Raw genomic sequence first — 13,509 nt, forward strand, 5'->3', positions numbered from 1 at the left:
GACCTATCCTCTGGCGGGAAAGGGAACACCATTAGTAACTTCTTAGAGATTACCAATCTTTTATCAGGGAAAGCCCACGCTTCTTCACACACTTCATTTAAATTCTTCTGATGGGGGAAAAACTACAGGTAGTTTTTTCTCCCCAAACATAATACCCTTTTTAGTGGTACCTGGGTTTATATCTGAAATGTGTAACACCTCTTTCATTGCTTCAATCATGCAACGAATGGCCTTAGTAGACATTAGACTAGACTCATCGTCGTCGACACTGGTGTCAGTATCCGTGTCGACATCCGCGTCTGCCATCTGAGGTAGCGGGCGTTTTAGAGCCCCCGATGGCATTTGAGACGCCTGGACAGGCACGAGCTGAGAAGCCGGCTGTCCCGCATTTTCGTCAAATTTTTTGTGTAAGGAGTCGACACGTGCACGCAATTCCTTCCATAAGTCCATCCACTCAGGTGTCTGCCCCGCAGGGGGTGACATCCCTTCTATAGGCATCTGCTCCGCCTCCACATCATTATCCTCATCAAACATGTCGACACAGCCGTACCGACACACCGCACACACACAGGGAATGCTCTAACAGAGGACAGGACACACAAAAGCCCTTTGGGGAGACAGAGTGAGAGTATGCCAGCACACACCAGAGCGCTATATAATGCAGGGACTAACTGAATTATGTCCCCTATAGCTGCTGTTATATATACTGCGCCTAAATTTAGTGCCCCCCCCTCTCTTTTTTACCCTTTTCTGTAGTGTAGACTGCAGGGGAGAGCCAGGGAGCTTCCTTCCAGCGGAGCTGTGAGGGAGAAATGGCGCCAGTGTGCTGAAGGAGATAGCTCCGCCCCTTTTTTGCAGACTATTCTCCCGCTTTTTTATGGATTCTGGCAGGGGTAATTATCACATATATAGCCTCTGGGACTATATATTGTAGTATTTTTGCCAGCCAAGGTGTTTTTATTGCTGCTCAGGGCGCCCCCCCCTAGCGCCCTGCACCCTCAGTGACCGGAGTGTGAAGTGTGTATGAGGAGCAATGGCGCACAGCTGCAGTGCTGTGCGCTACCTTGGTGAAGACTGATGTCTTCTGCCGCCGATTTTCCGGACCTCTTCTTGCTTCTGGCTCTGTAAGGGGGACGGCGGCGCGGCTCCGGGACCGAACACCAAGGCCAGTTCCATGCGGTCGATACCTCTGGAGCTAATGGTGTCCAGTAGCCTAAGAAGCCCAAGCTAGCTGCAAGCAGGTAGGTTCGCTTCTTCTCCCCTTAGTCCCTCGCTGCAGTGAGCCTGTTGCCAGCAGTACTGTAAAATAAAAAAACCTAATTATATACTTTCTTTTTAGAAGCTCAGGAGAGCCCCTAGTGTGCATCCAACCTCGGCCGGGCACAAAATCTAACTGAGGCTTGGAGGAAAGTCATAGTGGGAGGAGCCAGTGCACACCAGGTGACCTAAAAGCTCTCTTTAGTTGTGCCCAGTCTCCTGCGGAGCAGCTGTTCCCCATGGTCCTTACGGAGTTCCCAGCATCCACTAGGACGTCAGAAAAAATGGCTAGACGACTGGGTCACAAAACTTCCAGAATGGCAGGTCTTGTGGGCTGTTCCCGCTATGCAGTGGTTAGCACCTACCAAAAATGGTGCAATTGAAGGGGTGGTCCTTAGTTTTGCCGGCTGTTGGGATCCTGGCGCGCAGTATACCGGCGCCGGAATCCCGACAGCCGGCATACCAACACTTTCTCCCTCTTGGGGGTCCACACGAACCCCCTGGAGGGAGAATAAATAGCAAGGGGCTCATTTGCACTCGCCACGCTGTCTGTATACCGGCGGTCGGGATCCCGGCGCCAGTGTGCTGGTCGCCGGGAGCCCGACCGCCGGCATACAATACTACACCCAATTGAAGTACAACTGGCAAACCGGCAACAAGGCTCATTGATGTGCGTGGGAAGCAAAGGCTACACTGTTTGCTCTGTTCCCACAGTGTATTGCAGCTTACGGGACTGCATAGCCACGCAGAGAAGTCAAAACGCAGATGTAGACCCTTGTGCACCACCAAAAGACACAATAGCTATGAGAGTGTCAGAACTGTACCTCAGAGCAATGTAATAAATTGGCCTGGTCTGATGAAGGCCTTTTTTTTTTTATATACTCGACGCACACGATTGTTCACATGATTTACATGGAGAAGAGGGGACACCAGGATGTTCTGGGCGGGATCAGGATTGAAAGTCAACAGTAACTAGGTCGACAATGTCTAGGTCGACAGTAACTAGGTCGACAGGGTGTCTAGGCCAACAGGGTCTTTAGGTCGACATGTTCTAGGTCGATAGGTCAAATTAGTTTTTCACAATTTTTTTTTTAACCTTTTCATACTTAACGATCCACGTGGACTATGATTGGAACAGTAATCTGTGCCGAGCGAAGCGAAGGCACCATGCCCGAAGCATGGCGAGCGAAGCGAGCCATGCGAGGGGACGCGGTGCACTAATTGGGGTTCCCGGTCACTCTACGAAGAAAACGACACCAAAAATAAGATTTTACTCACCAGTAAAACTATTTCTCGTAGTCCGTAGTGGATGCTGGGACTCCGTAAGGACCATGGGGAATAGCGGCTCCGCAGGAGACTGGGCACAACTAAAAGAAAGCTTTAGGACTAACTGGTGTGCACTGGCTCCTCCCACTATGACCCTCCTCCAGACCTCAGTTAGGATACTGTGCCCGGAAGAGACGACACAATTAGGAAGGATTTTTGAATCCCGGGTAAGACTCATACCAGCCACACCAATCACACCGTATAACTCGTGATATTATACCCAGTTAACAGTATGAACATAACAGAGCCTCTCAACAGATGGCTCAACAATAACCCTTCAGTTAACAATAACTATATACAAGCATTGCAGACAGTCCGCACTTGGGACGGGCGCCCAGCATCCACTACGGACTACGAGAAATAGATTTACCGGTGAGTAAAATCTTATTTTCTCTAACGTCCTAAGTGGATGCTGGGACTCCGTAAGGACCATGGGGATTATACCAAAGCTCCCAAACGGGCGGGAGAGTGCGGATGACTCTGCAGCACCGAATGAGAGAACTCCAGGTCCTCCTCAGCCAGGGTATCAAATTTGTAGAATTTTGCAAACGTGTTTGCCCCTGACCAAGTAGCTGCTCGGCAAAGTTGTAAAGCCGAGACCCCTCGGGCAGCCGCCCAAGATGAGCCCACCTTCCTCATGGAATGGGCTTTTACAGATTTAGGCTGCGGCAGTCCAGCCGTAGAATGCGCAAGCTGAATTGAGCTACAAATCCAGCGAGCAATAGTCTGCTTCGAAGCAGGAGCACCCAGTTTGTTGGGTGCATACAGGATAAATAGCGAGTCAGTCTTCCCGACTCCAGCCGTCCTGGAAACATAAATTTTTAAGGCCCTGACTACGTCCAGTAACTTGGAGTCCTCCAAGTCCCTAGTAGCCGCAGGCACAACAATAGGTTGGTTCAAGTGAAAAGCTGATACCACCTTAGGGAGAAACTGGGGACGAGTCCTCAATTCTGCCCTATCCATATGGAAAATCAGATAAGGGCTTTTACATGACAAAGCCGCCAATTCTGATACACGCCTGGCCGAAGCCAAGGCCAACAACATGACCACTTTCCACGTGAGATATTTCAAATCCACGGTCTTAAGTGGCTCAAACCAATGTGACTTTAGGAAATTCAACACCACGTTGAGATCCCAAGGTGCCACTGGAGGCACAAAAGGGGGCTGGATATGCAGCACTCCCGTAACAAACGTTTGAACTTCAGGTAGGGAAGCCAGTTCTCTCTGGAAGAAAATCGACAGAGCCGAAATCTGGACCTTAATGGAACCCAATTTTAGGCCCATAGTCACCCCTGACTGTAGAAAGTGCAGGAAACGAGACAGCTGAAATTCTTCCGTTGGGGCCTTCCTGGCCTCACACCAAGCAACATATTTCCGCCATATGCGGTGATAATGGTTTGCGGTTACTGCTTTCCTAGCTTTAATCAGCGTAGGAATGACTTCCTCCGGAATGCCCTTTTCCTTCAGGATCCGGTGTTCAACCGCCATGCCGTCAAACGCAGCCGCGGTAAGTGTTGGAACAGACAGGGCCCCTGCTGTAGCAGGTCCTGTCTGAGCGGCAGAGGCCATGGGTCCTCTGAGATCATTTCTTGAAGTTCCAGGTACCAAGCCCTTCTTGGCCAATCCGGAACAATGAGTATGGTTCTTACTCCTCTTCTCCTTATTATCCTCAGTACCTTTGGTATGAGAGGAAGAGGAGGGAACACAAACCGACTGGTACACCCACGGTGTCACTAGAGCGTCCACAGCTATCGCCTGCGGGTCTCTTGACCTGGCGCAATACTTTTCTAGCTTTTTGTTTAGGCGGGACGCCATCATGTCCACCTGTGGCCTTTCCCAACGGTTTACAATCATTTGGAAGACTTCTGGATGAAGTCCCCACTCTCCCAGGTGGAGGTCGTGCCTGCTGAGGAAGTCTGCTTCCCAGTTGTCCACTCCCGGAATGAATACTGCTGACAGTGCTAACACGTGATTTTCCGCCCATCGGAGAATCCTTGTGGCTTCTGCCATCACCGTCCTGCTTCTCGTGCCGCCCTGTCGGTTTACATGGGCGACCGCCGTGATGTTGTCTGACTGGATCAGTACCGGCTGGTTTTGAAGCAGGGGTTTTGCCTGACTTAGGGCATTGTAAATGGCCCTTAGTTCCAGAACATTTATGTGTAGGGAAGTCTCCTGACTTGACCATAGTCCTTGGAAGTTTCTTCCCTGTGTGACTGCCCCCCAGCCTCGAAGGCTGGCATCCGGGGTCACCAGGACCCAATCCTGTATGCCGAATCTGCGGCGCTCTCCGAGATGAGCACTCTGCAGCCACCACAGCAGAGACACCCTGGTCTTCGGAGACAGGGTTATCAGCCGATGCATTTGAAGATGCGATCCGGACCATTGGTCCAACAGGTCCCACTGAAAGGTTCTGGCATGGAACCTGCCGAATGGAATTGCTTCGTAGGAAGCTACCATCTTTCCCAGGACTCGCGTGCAGTGACGCACCGACACCTGTTTTGGTTTCAGGAGGCCTCTGACTAGAGATGACAGCTCCTTGGCTTTTTCCTCTGGGAGAAACACTTTTTTCTGGACTGTGTCCAGAATCATCCCCAGGAACAGTAGACGTGTCGCAGGAACCAGCTGTGACTTTGGAATGTTTAGAATCCAGCCGTGCTGTTGTAGCACTTCCCGAGATAGTGCTACCCCGACCAACAACTGCTCTCTGGACCTCGCCTTTATCAGGAGATCGTCCAAGTATGGGATAATTAAAACTCCCTTTTTTCGAAGGAGTATCATTTCGGCCATTACCTTGGTAAATACCCTCGGTGCCGTGGACAGGCCGAACGACAGCATCTGGAATTGGTAATGACAATCCTGTACCACAAATCTGAGGTACTCCTGGTGAGGATGGTAAATGAGGACATGCAGGTAAGCATCCTTGATGTCCAGTGATACCATGTAATCCCCCTCTTCCAGGCTTGCAATAACCAGCCTGAGCGATTCCATCTTGAACTTGAATTTTTTTTATATATGTGTTCAAGGATTTCAAATTTAAAATGGGTCTCACCGAACCGTCCGGTTTCGGTACCACAAACATTGTGGAATAGTAACCCCGCCTTGTTGAAGTAGGGGCACCATGACTATCACCTGCTGGGAATACAGCTTGTGAATTGCCTCTATCACAGCCTCCCTGCCTGAGGGAGATGTTGGCAAGGCAGATTTGAGGAAACGGCGGGGGGGAAAATGTCTCGAATTCCAGCCTGTACCCCTGAGATACCACTTGAAGGATCCAGGGATCTACTTGTGAGCGAGCCCACTGATTGCTGAAGTTTTAAAGACGGGCCCCCACCGTACCTGGCTCCACCTGTTGAGCCCCAGCGTCATGCGGCGGACTTAGAAGAAGCGGGGGAGGACTTTTGTTCCTGGGAACTGGCTGTATGCTGCAGCTTTTTTCCCCTACCTCTGCCTCTGGGCAGAAAGGATGCGCCTCTACCCCGCCTGCTCTTTTGGGGACGAAAGGACTGTACCTGATAATACGGTACTTTCTTTGGTTGTGAGGGGACATGTGGTAAAAATGCTGACTTCCCAGCCGTTGCTGTGGACACTAGGTCTGAAAGACCATCCCCGAACAACTCCTCACCCTTAGAAGGCAAAACTTCCATGTGCCTTTTAGAATCTGCATCACCTGTCCACTGCCGAGTCCATAACCCTCTCCTGGCAGAAATGGACAGTGCACTTATTTTAGATGCCAGCCGGCAAATATCCCTCTGTGCATCTCTCATGTATAAGACAGCATCTTTAATATGCTCTACGTTCAGCAATATAGTGTCCCTGTCTAGGGTGTCAATGTTTTCTGACAGGGAATCTGATCATGCAGCAGCAGCACTGCACATCCATGCTGAAGCAATAGCTCGTCTGAGTATAATACCAGTGTGTGTATATATAGCCTTCAGGAGAGCCTCCTGCTTTCTATCAGCAGGCTCCTTCAGGGCGGCCATATCCGGAGACGGTAGTGCCACCTTTTTTGATAAGCGTGTAAGCGCTTTATCCACCTTAGGGGGAGTTTCCCAACGTGACCTATCCTCTGGCGGGAAAGGGTACGCCATTAGTAACTTTTTATAAATTACCAATTTTTTTATCTGGGCAAGCCCACGCTACTTCACACACTTCATTTAATTCTTCAGAAGGGGGAAAAACTACTGGGAGTTTTTTCTCTCCAAACATAATACCCTTTTTTGTGGTACCTGGGGTCACATCAGATGTGTAAAACATTTTTCATTGCCTCAATCATGTAACGAGTGGCCCTACTGGACATAACATTAGTCTCATCGTCGTCGACTCTGGTATCAGTATCCGTGTCGACATCTGTGTCTGCCATCTGAGGTAGTGGGCGTTTTAGAGCCCCTGATGGCCTTTGAGACGTCTGGGCAGGCACGAGCTGAGAAGCCGGCTGTCCCACATTTGGCATGTCATCAAATTTTTTATGTAAGGAGTCGACACTTTCACGTAATTCCTTCCACAAGTCCATCCACTCAGGTGTCTGCCCCGCAGGGGGTGACAACACATTTTCAGGCATTTGCTCCGCCTCCACATAAGTCTCCTCATCAAACATGAGGACACAGCCGTACCGACACCGCACACACACAGGGAATGCTCTGACAGGAGACAGGACCCCACAAAGCCCTTTGGGGAGACAGAGAGAGAGTATGCCAGCACACACCAGAGCGCTATATAATACAGGGATTAACTAAATTATATCCCCTTATAGCTGCTATATGTATATTGCGCCTAAATTTAGTGCCCCCCCTCTCTTTTTTACCCTTTCTGTAGTGTAGACTGCAGGGGAGAGCCAGGGAGCTTCCTTCCAGCGGAGCTGTGAGGGAGAAATGGCGCCAGTGTGCTGAGGGAGATAGCTCCGCCCCTTTTTCGGCTGACTTTTCTCCCGCTTTTTAATGAATTCTGTCAGGGGTATTTATCACATATATAGCCTCTGGGGCTATAAATTGTGATATATTTGCCAGCTAAGGTGTTTTTATTGCTGCTCAGGGCGCCCCCCCCCCCCCCAGCGCCCTGCACCCTCAGTGACCGGAGTGTGAAGTGTGCATGAGGAGCAATGGCGCACAGCTGCAGTGCTGTGCGCTACCTTGGTGAAGACTGATGTCTTCTGCCGCCGATTTTCCGGACTCTTCTTGCTTCTGGCTCTGTAAGGGGGACGGCGGCGCGGCTCCGGGACCGAACATCAATGGCCGGTTCCATGCGGTCGATCCCTCTGGAGCTAATGGTGTCCAGTAGCCTAAGAAGCCCAAGCTACCACCAGTTAGGTAGGTTCGCTTCTTCTCCCCTTAGTCCCTCGCTGCAGTGAGTCTGTTGCCAGCAGATCTCACTGTAAAATAAAAAACCTAAAATATACTTTCTCTCTAGGAGCTCAGGAGAGCCCCTAGTGTGCATCCAGCTCGGCCGGGCACAGAAATCTAACTGAGGTCTGGAGGAGGGTCATAGTGGGAGGAGCCAGTGCACACCAGTTAGTCCTAAAGCTTTCTTAGTTTTGCCCAGTCTCCTGCGGAGTCGCTATTCCCCATGGTCCTTACGGAGTCCCAGCATCCACTTAGGACGTTAGAGAAATAACATTAAAAACTCATGTCGACCTTTTGACCTGTCGACCTAGAACATGTCGACCTAGACACCCTGTCGACCAAGTTAGTGGTCGACCTAGACATTGTCGACTTTCAATACCACACCCGTTCTGGGCATCGCACTACCAAATTCTGCCATTAAAGACCAAGTTTTAAGGATATGTGACTTAATTAGTACCTCAGTCAATTTGATTTACCCATCTGGAGTTAAGCATGAATATCCTTAAAACATGGACTCTAGCAGAGTTTAGGAAACTCTGCTCTGGACAACGTTCAGCTGGGAAGCCTTGTGTCCTGGCGTTCAAGTGGAGGTTACTTTGATACGTACCACCTATGTAAACATTGTTGCAAACTTAGCCACAAAATTCCTGATGGCAGTGGCCTCTTGCAGCAGAATATGCCCTGCAACAATTGTTCAAGAATGGATGGAACATGAGAAAATGAAGAGCATGTCACAGAATTCAAGGGCGAGATTAAAGCAATTCATATGTTGCTCCATTTGGGCGCGATGGCTGCTGGCAGCTCCATTTCAGCTCCTAGCCCGCGGGCTGTCAATATGAAATGCGCAAAAAGCGACCCTTTTGGGTGCCCAAACTGCACTTTTTGCAGTCGTGCCCAGTACTTTGGTCAGAGCTGGCTGTTTTATGCAGCTAGACCTGAACTTTATGGGCACGACCAAAAAAATACAAAATTTAATTGCACCTCGCAATCTCCTGTCACTTTAGATTGGGGGCACAAAACCATTGACTCTCGCCCAAGCCTTTAACCTGGCCTAAATTCCCTAATCTCTATGCAAGCGAGCATCTGCGGGATGTACTCAAAAATGTAATTAGGTGCAAGAAGACGTGTGTGTTAAGGCAGCACTGTGGACATCCAAACAGGAGTTTGTACATCCAAAATCCAAAGCCGGACTTTAGACGGGTTTAGCAATTTACATGTCTAGACCCTGAGTTTGGGTGCAATATGCCTTCCCGAACACAATTGAATTGTGACAATTGTATAGGCATCTAAACAGTTCCGTTTAGAAGGGATTTTTAGACTCCCAAAACAGGGGCTATTCCCACTCATGTGTCCACGACACCCAGAGAAGAAATAGAACATGTAGCGAGCAACCGAGCCCGCATCGTGGCCTCTTTGCGCTCTCCCTGATGCCGGCATACTGTCGACTGGGATGCAGTTGTCTGTATACAGACGGCTGGCATCCCGTTCGGCTGTAAATCCTACTGAACCCCAAAAGCTTTGCTTTTTGGAGTTTGGAACAAACTGTAGGTTTTAGACTAATACACATTGATAGTAGAGGTGCTACTAATACAAGTAAACCACCGATTAACCGGCACCTGATGGTTTGGCCCCATTTTTTAATCCAGACACATCAGATGCCAGGGAAGTTAGGCTGCAGGTGGGAATTAGTATGCTGGAGTGTCTAGATAGCCTGCGGAAGGCATTTAGAAGGCTGCGGGGGGGGGGGGCTATGGCAGGGAGTCGGGCTGTCTGGCTGGTAGTAGGCTGTGGGGGTGTCAGACACGCTGGATAGAATTAGGCTGTGGGGGAGGGGTCAGGATGCCACCGACACCACCTATGATTCGGAACAGTGCTGGAACAGAGGGTGCCAGATTATTGGTGTTCCCGTAGTGCCTACAGATGTGTCCTCTCACATCTTTGCTGTGTGTGCTATAAATCACCTTACGCAACACGTGAAAGTCATGTGACCAACGCTGAGTCTTTTCTACGAAAATGTGCCCTAGGTGCAATGTAATAGAATGCCTATATTCTGAGTGTGACTGTATTTGCATACAAAATGATATGCTAGAGCATGGGCGGCCAACCAGTCAGTGACAAAGAGCCAAAAAAACCTTGTTAGGTACGTCAAAGAGCCAACATCGAGCCAAAGGCGCACATGCAAAAATGGAGTGTGGCCTTGTGCCTGCTAGACCACACCCCTGGTATAAAAGACATTGAAAAACCCAGAACGACAAAATAAAAAAATTTAAAGTCAGATCCATTGAAAAAGCCACTTTCACAAAATAATTGCAAAAGCCAGATTCACATAATAAACTTAAGTTCCCCCATGTGTCACTTCAGCCAGCTCCCCATGTGACACTTCTGCCAGCACCCCCAATGTCACTCCAGCCAGCTCTCCCATGTGTCACTCCTGCTACCACCCTCCTATGTCACTCCAGCCAGCTTTCCCATGTGTCACTACTTCCAGGACCCTCCTTCATCACTCCAGTCAGCTCCTCCATGCGTCACTCCTGCCCAGGACCCTTCTGTGTCACCCCAGCCAGCTATGCCTTGTGTCACTCTAGCCCACCCTCATGTATCACTAAAGTTCCCCCACCAAGTCATGCCATTGTTGCAACCCCTAATGTGTTCTCTGTTTGCCAGTGGGTGTCTTGCCTCTAGTATCTGGCTCCTTCAATTTTCAGTCCCTGTAGTGCTGTTGCATGTCTGGCTGGAGTGCAGCAGTTTCTGTATCTGTTGTGGTCACATGATTTAGAGTGTTATGAGCCACATTTAAATAAAGAAATAGCCTCATGCGGCTCAAGAGGCACTGGGTGGCCACCGCTGTGCTAGAGTGTTTTCCTGGAAACCACTATAACATGGCATTTTGGATGCAGATACAGCCGCAATTACAGACAGAATATAGGTACGCCACATAATTTTATTCAGCAGAAGCTACTTGCGCGTCCTATTGCATCTAAGACGCATGTTCAGGAAAAAAATTGCAAAAAAAAAAAAAAAAGACACTTGGCGTTACAGAGTACCGACACATCATAGTACAACTTGAATGGTTGTTTAACGCGACTGCAGCAAGGATGTAATGGGACACATCTGTATGAACCTTTTGTGCATTAGGCTGTTAGTACATAGCAGCGGTACATAAAGAAACACAGGAACTGTATCTGCTGCATAACGTTATAAAAAACTGCTTCATAAATAGGCCAGAATGTTTTCATTACTTTGTCAAGGAAAGATACAATACTTTTAACAGTAGAAACCCATTTCCAATACATGCTTGAAACCGAATTATGCCGTTGTGAACTATAAAGTCTTAACAGAAGACTTATACCCCTTTCATACCTAAAACTGCGAGTCTTACCCAGGAATACGGTCCTGGGATCATACAGGGACATTCCCGGGTAAGACCCCTTGCATACTGCAGTCAGCAGCCCGGCATATTGCCAGGTTGCTGACGTCAGCGGTGACGCGGCGGGGGCGGCGCAAGAGATCACATGATCTCTAAGCGCCGCCTGCTACACAGAGAGTGAACGGGAGCCGGGACACATTGACCTGGCTCCCGTTCACACTGACCAGGTTCCCGGGAAGATCCCGGGACCAACCCTGGAAGATAGCAGGGTTGAAATGCCGGGGCAGGAGTCCCAGGATTTTGACCCTGTACCCTTTCACACTGAGAAATTTCCCGGGTTGATGCGCGTTCATGTGCATTAACCCGGGAAATTTTGGCTGGTGTGAAAGGGGTATAGCATACTCGAGTTGATGGCATTAATAGTCTAAAGGTGCATACACAATTAGCGACATGCTCTATGAGCGACGTCACCTAGTGTTTCCCCCTCCCGGCCCAGGCAGTCAGCCGTACACACTGAACGATATGACCGTTCTTATTGCTCAGTGAGGTCATGCAGCGGCAGGGCCGTTCAGCCAGCGACAGCGAGGGTCGTTGCCGAACCTCACTTATCGCTGGCAGCATACACATTTGCTGAGAAAATGAGCAACATCGCTCAGGAAAGGGAAAAATGAGTGAGGGAGGTCATTCATTTTCTCGGCAAGTGTGAATGCACCTTTAGATATTCTATTTATAACCAGTTATTTATATAGTGCAAACATATACTGCGGGGCTTTACAGACAATATATGCCCATTCACATCTATTCCTGCCCCAGTAGAGCTTGCAATCTATGTTCCCTACCACACGTACACACTAGAGTCAATAGCCAATTAACCCCACCAGTATATTTTTGGATTGTGTGGCGGAAACCCACGCACGCACAGGAAGAATATACAAACTCCCAACAGTTAGGTTGTGGGTTCGATTTCCTCCATAATCCTCAGTGCTGTGAGGCAGTAATGCTAACCTCGAGACGCAGTTAATTTGCCGGCTGTCAGGACCCCGGCGGTCAGAAAACAGGAGCCGGAATCCCGGCATACAGGGGATATTACCACTCGTGGGCATTCTGATGGGCAGAATACCGCTGTCAGGACATTGACAGCCAGCATCCCATCCATCAGGAATACATATGTATTGCCTAACCACAGGTTCTATACTCCAGAACCTTAACATTTTAAGCACCAGAAATACAGACATGCCCTCATACATCTTTGCTGCAGTCACACCAAACAGCCTATTTCAGCAAGCAATTCCACGTGAGGTTCTGCTAGCATTGGGCTTTTTTTGCTTCTTTTTGAAGAAACACAATGCAACTAGGATGCACCAGGAGAGACTGTTTTAATTTGACATGTGACAGAGTCTGCAAATAAAGTTCTACGATGCAGCAGCCATTGCTTTTTTTCCCCATGCCAAGTTGCATTACACTTCACATACAGAGAGATCAAATTAACCAGTAGTCTCCTGCTGCATGGTGTATTAAGGTTAAATGTACAAAGACATCTGTACCGAATGAAGGTTGACGTAAGGTATATTTATCAAGGTGCACCAATAGCAACAAAAACACTTTACAAAAAGATAGGGAAACATACAGTATATACAACACTTGCAGCCACACAACAAAATCTTACAATTAGTAACATACATGGTACACAGTAAGCCTTTAGTGAACGGATCTTTAAAGTACCCGCCTTTTCTATCAAATTTCATGTATGGTTTACTGTGGGAGGACAAAAAAAAGTTCAATTATGCTAGGTTATGTTACAAGTTCACTTACAATATGTGAATGTAAGTGAGGGCCAGAATACCTATGTTGCTGCATGCAGTCACTGGATAAAAAATGTAAAATTAAAAAAAAAAAAATTATATATGTAGCCACGCTCATCTTACTTTATTGTAGCATGCCATGCCAAGCTGTGACTATTCGCAGCCAGCGATTACTTCATTCATTCCTTTAGAAAACAAAATGGAGTGATCGCCAACTGCAAATAGTCGGTCTGGCATGGCATGCAGCAAGCAGTGTTGAGCATGGCTACATCTATATATCTATATCATTCATAAACCCAGACAATATTACTGAACATACAGACACACACTGGTATCCGTTTGGATGGTCGACATTCATTAGGTCGACCAATAGTGGTCGACATGGACACATGAAACAGCCAACACATGAAGCGGTCGACAT

At 48.6% G+C, this 13,509-nt stretch overlaps 1 protein-coding gene across 6 annotated transcripts in view; it reads right to left on the reverse strand.

Annotated features, from left to right (window-relative positions):
• Positions 1 to 13,509, reverse strand: part of HABP4 (hyaluronan binding protein 4) — a 114,228-nt gene that overhangs the window by 99,610 nt on the left and 1,109 nt on the right. The window lies entirely within an intron of this gene.

This window comes from Pseudophryne corroboree, chromosome 1 (genome assembly GCF_028390025.1).
Source record: "Pseudophryne corroboree isolate aPseCor3 chromosome 1, aPseCor3.hap2, whole genome shotgun sequence".
In the NCBI taxonomy this organism is placed as follows: Eukaryota; Metazoa; Chordata; class Amphibia; order Anura; family Myobatrachidae; genus Pseudophryne; species Pseudophryne corroboree.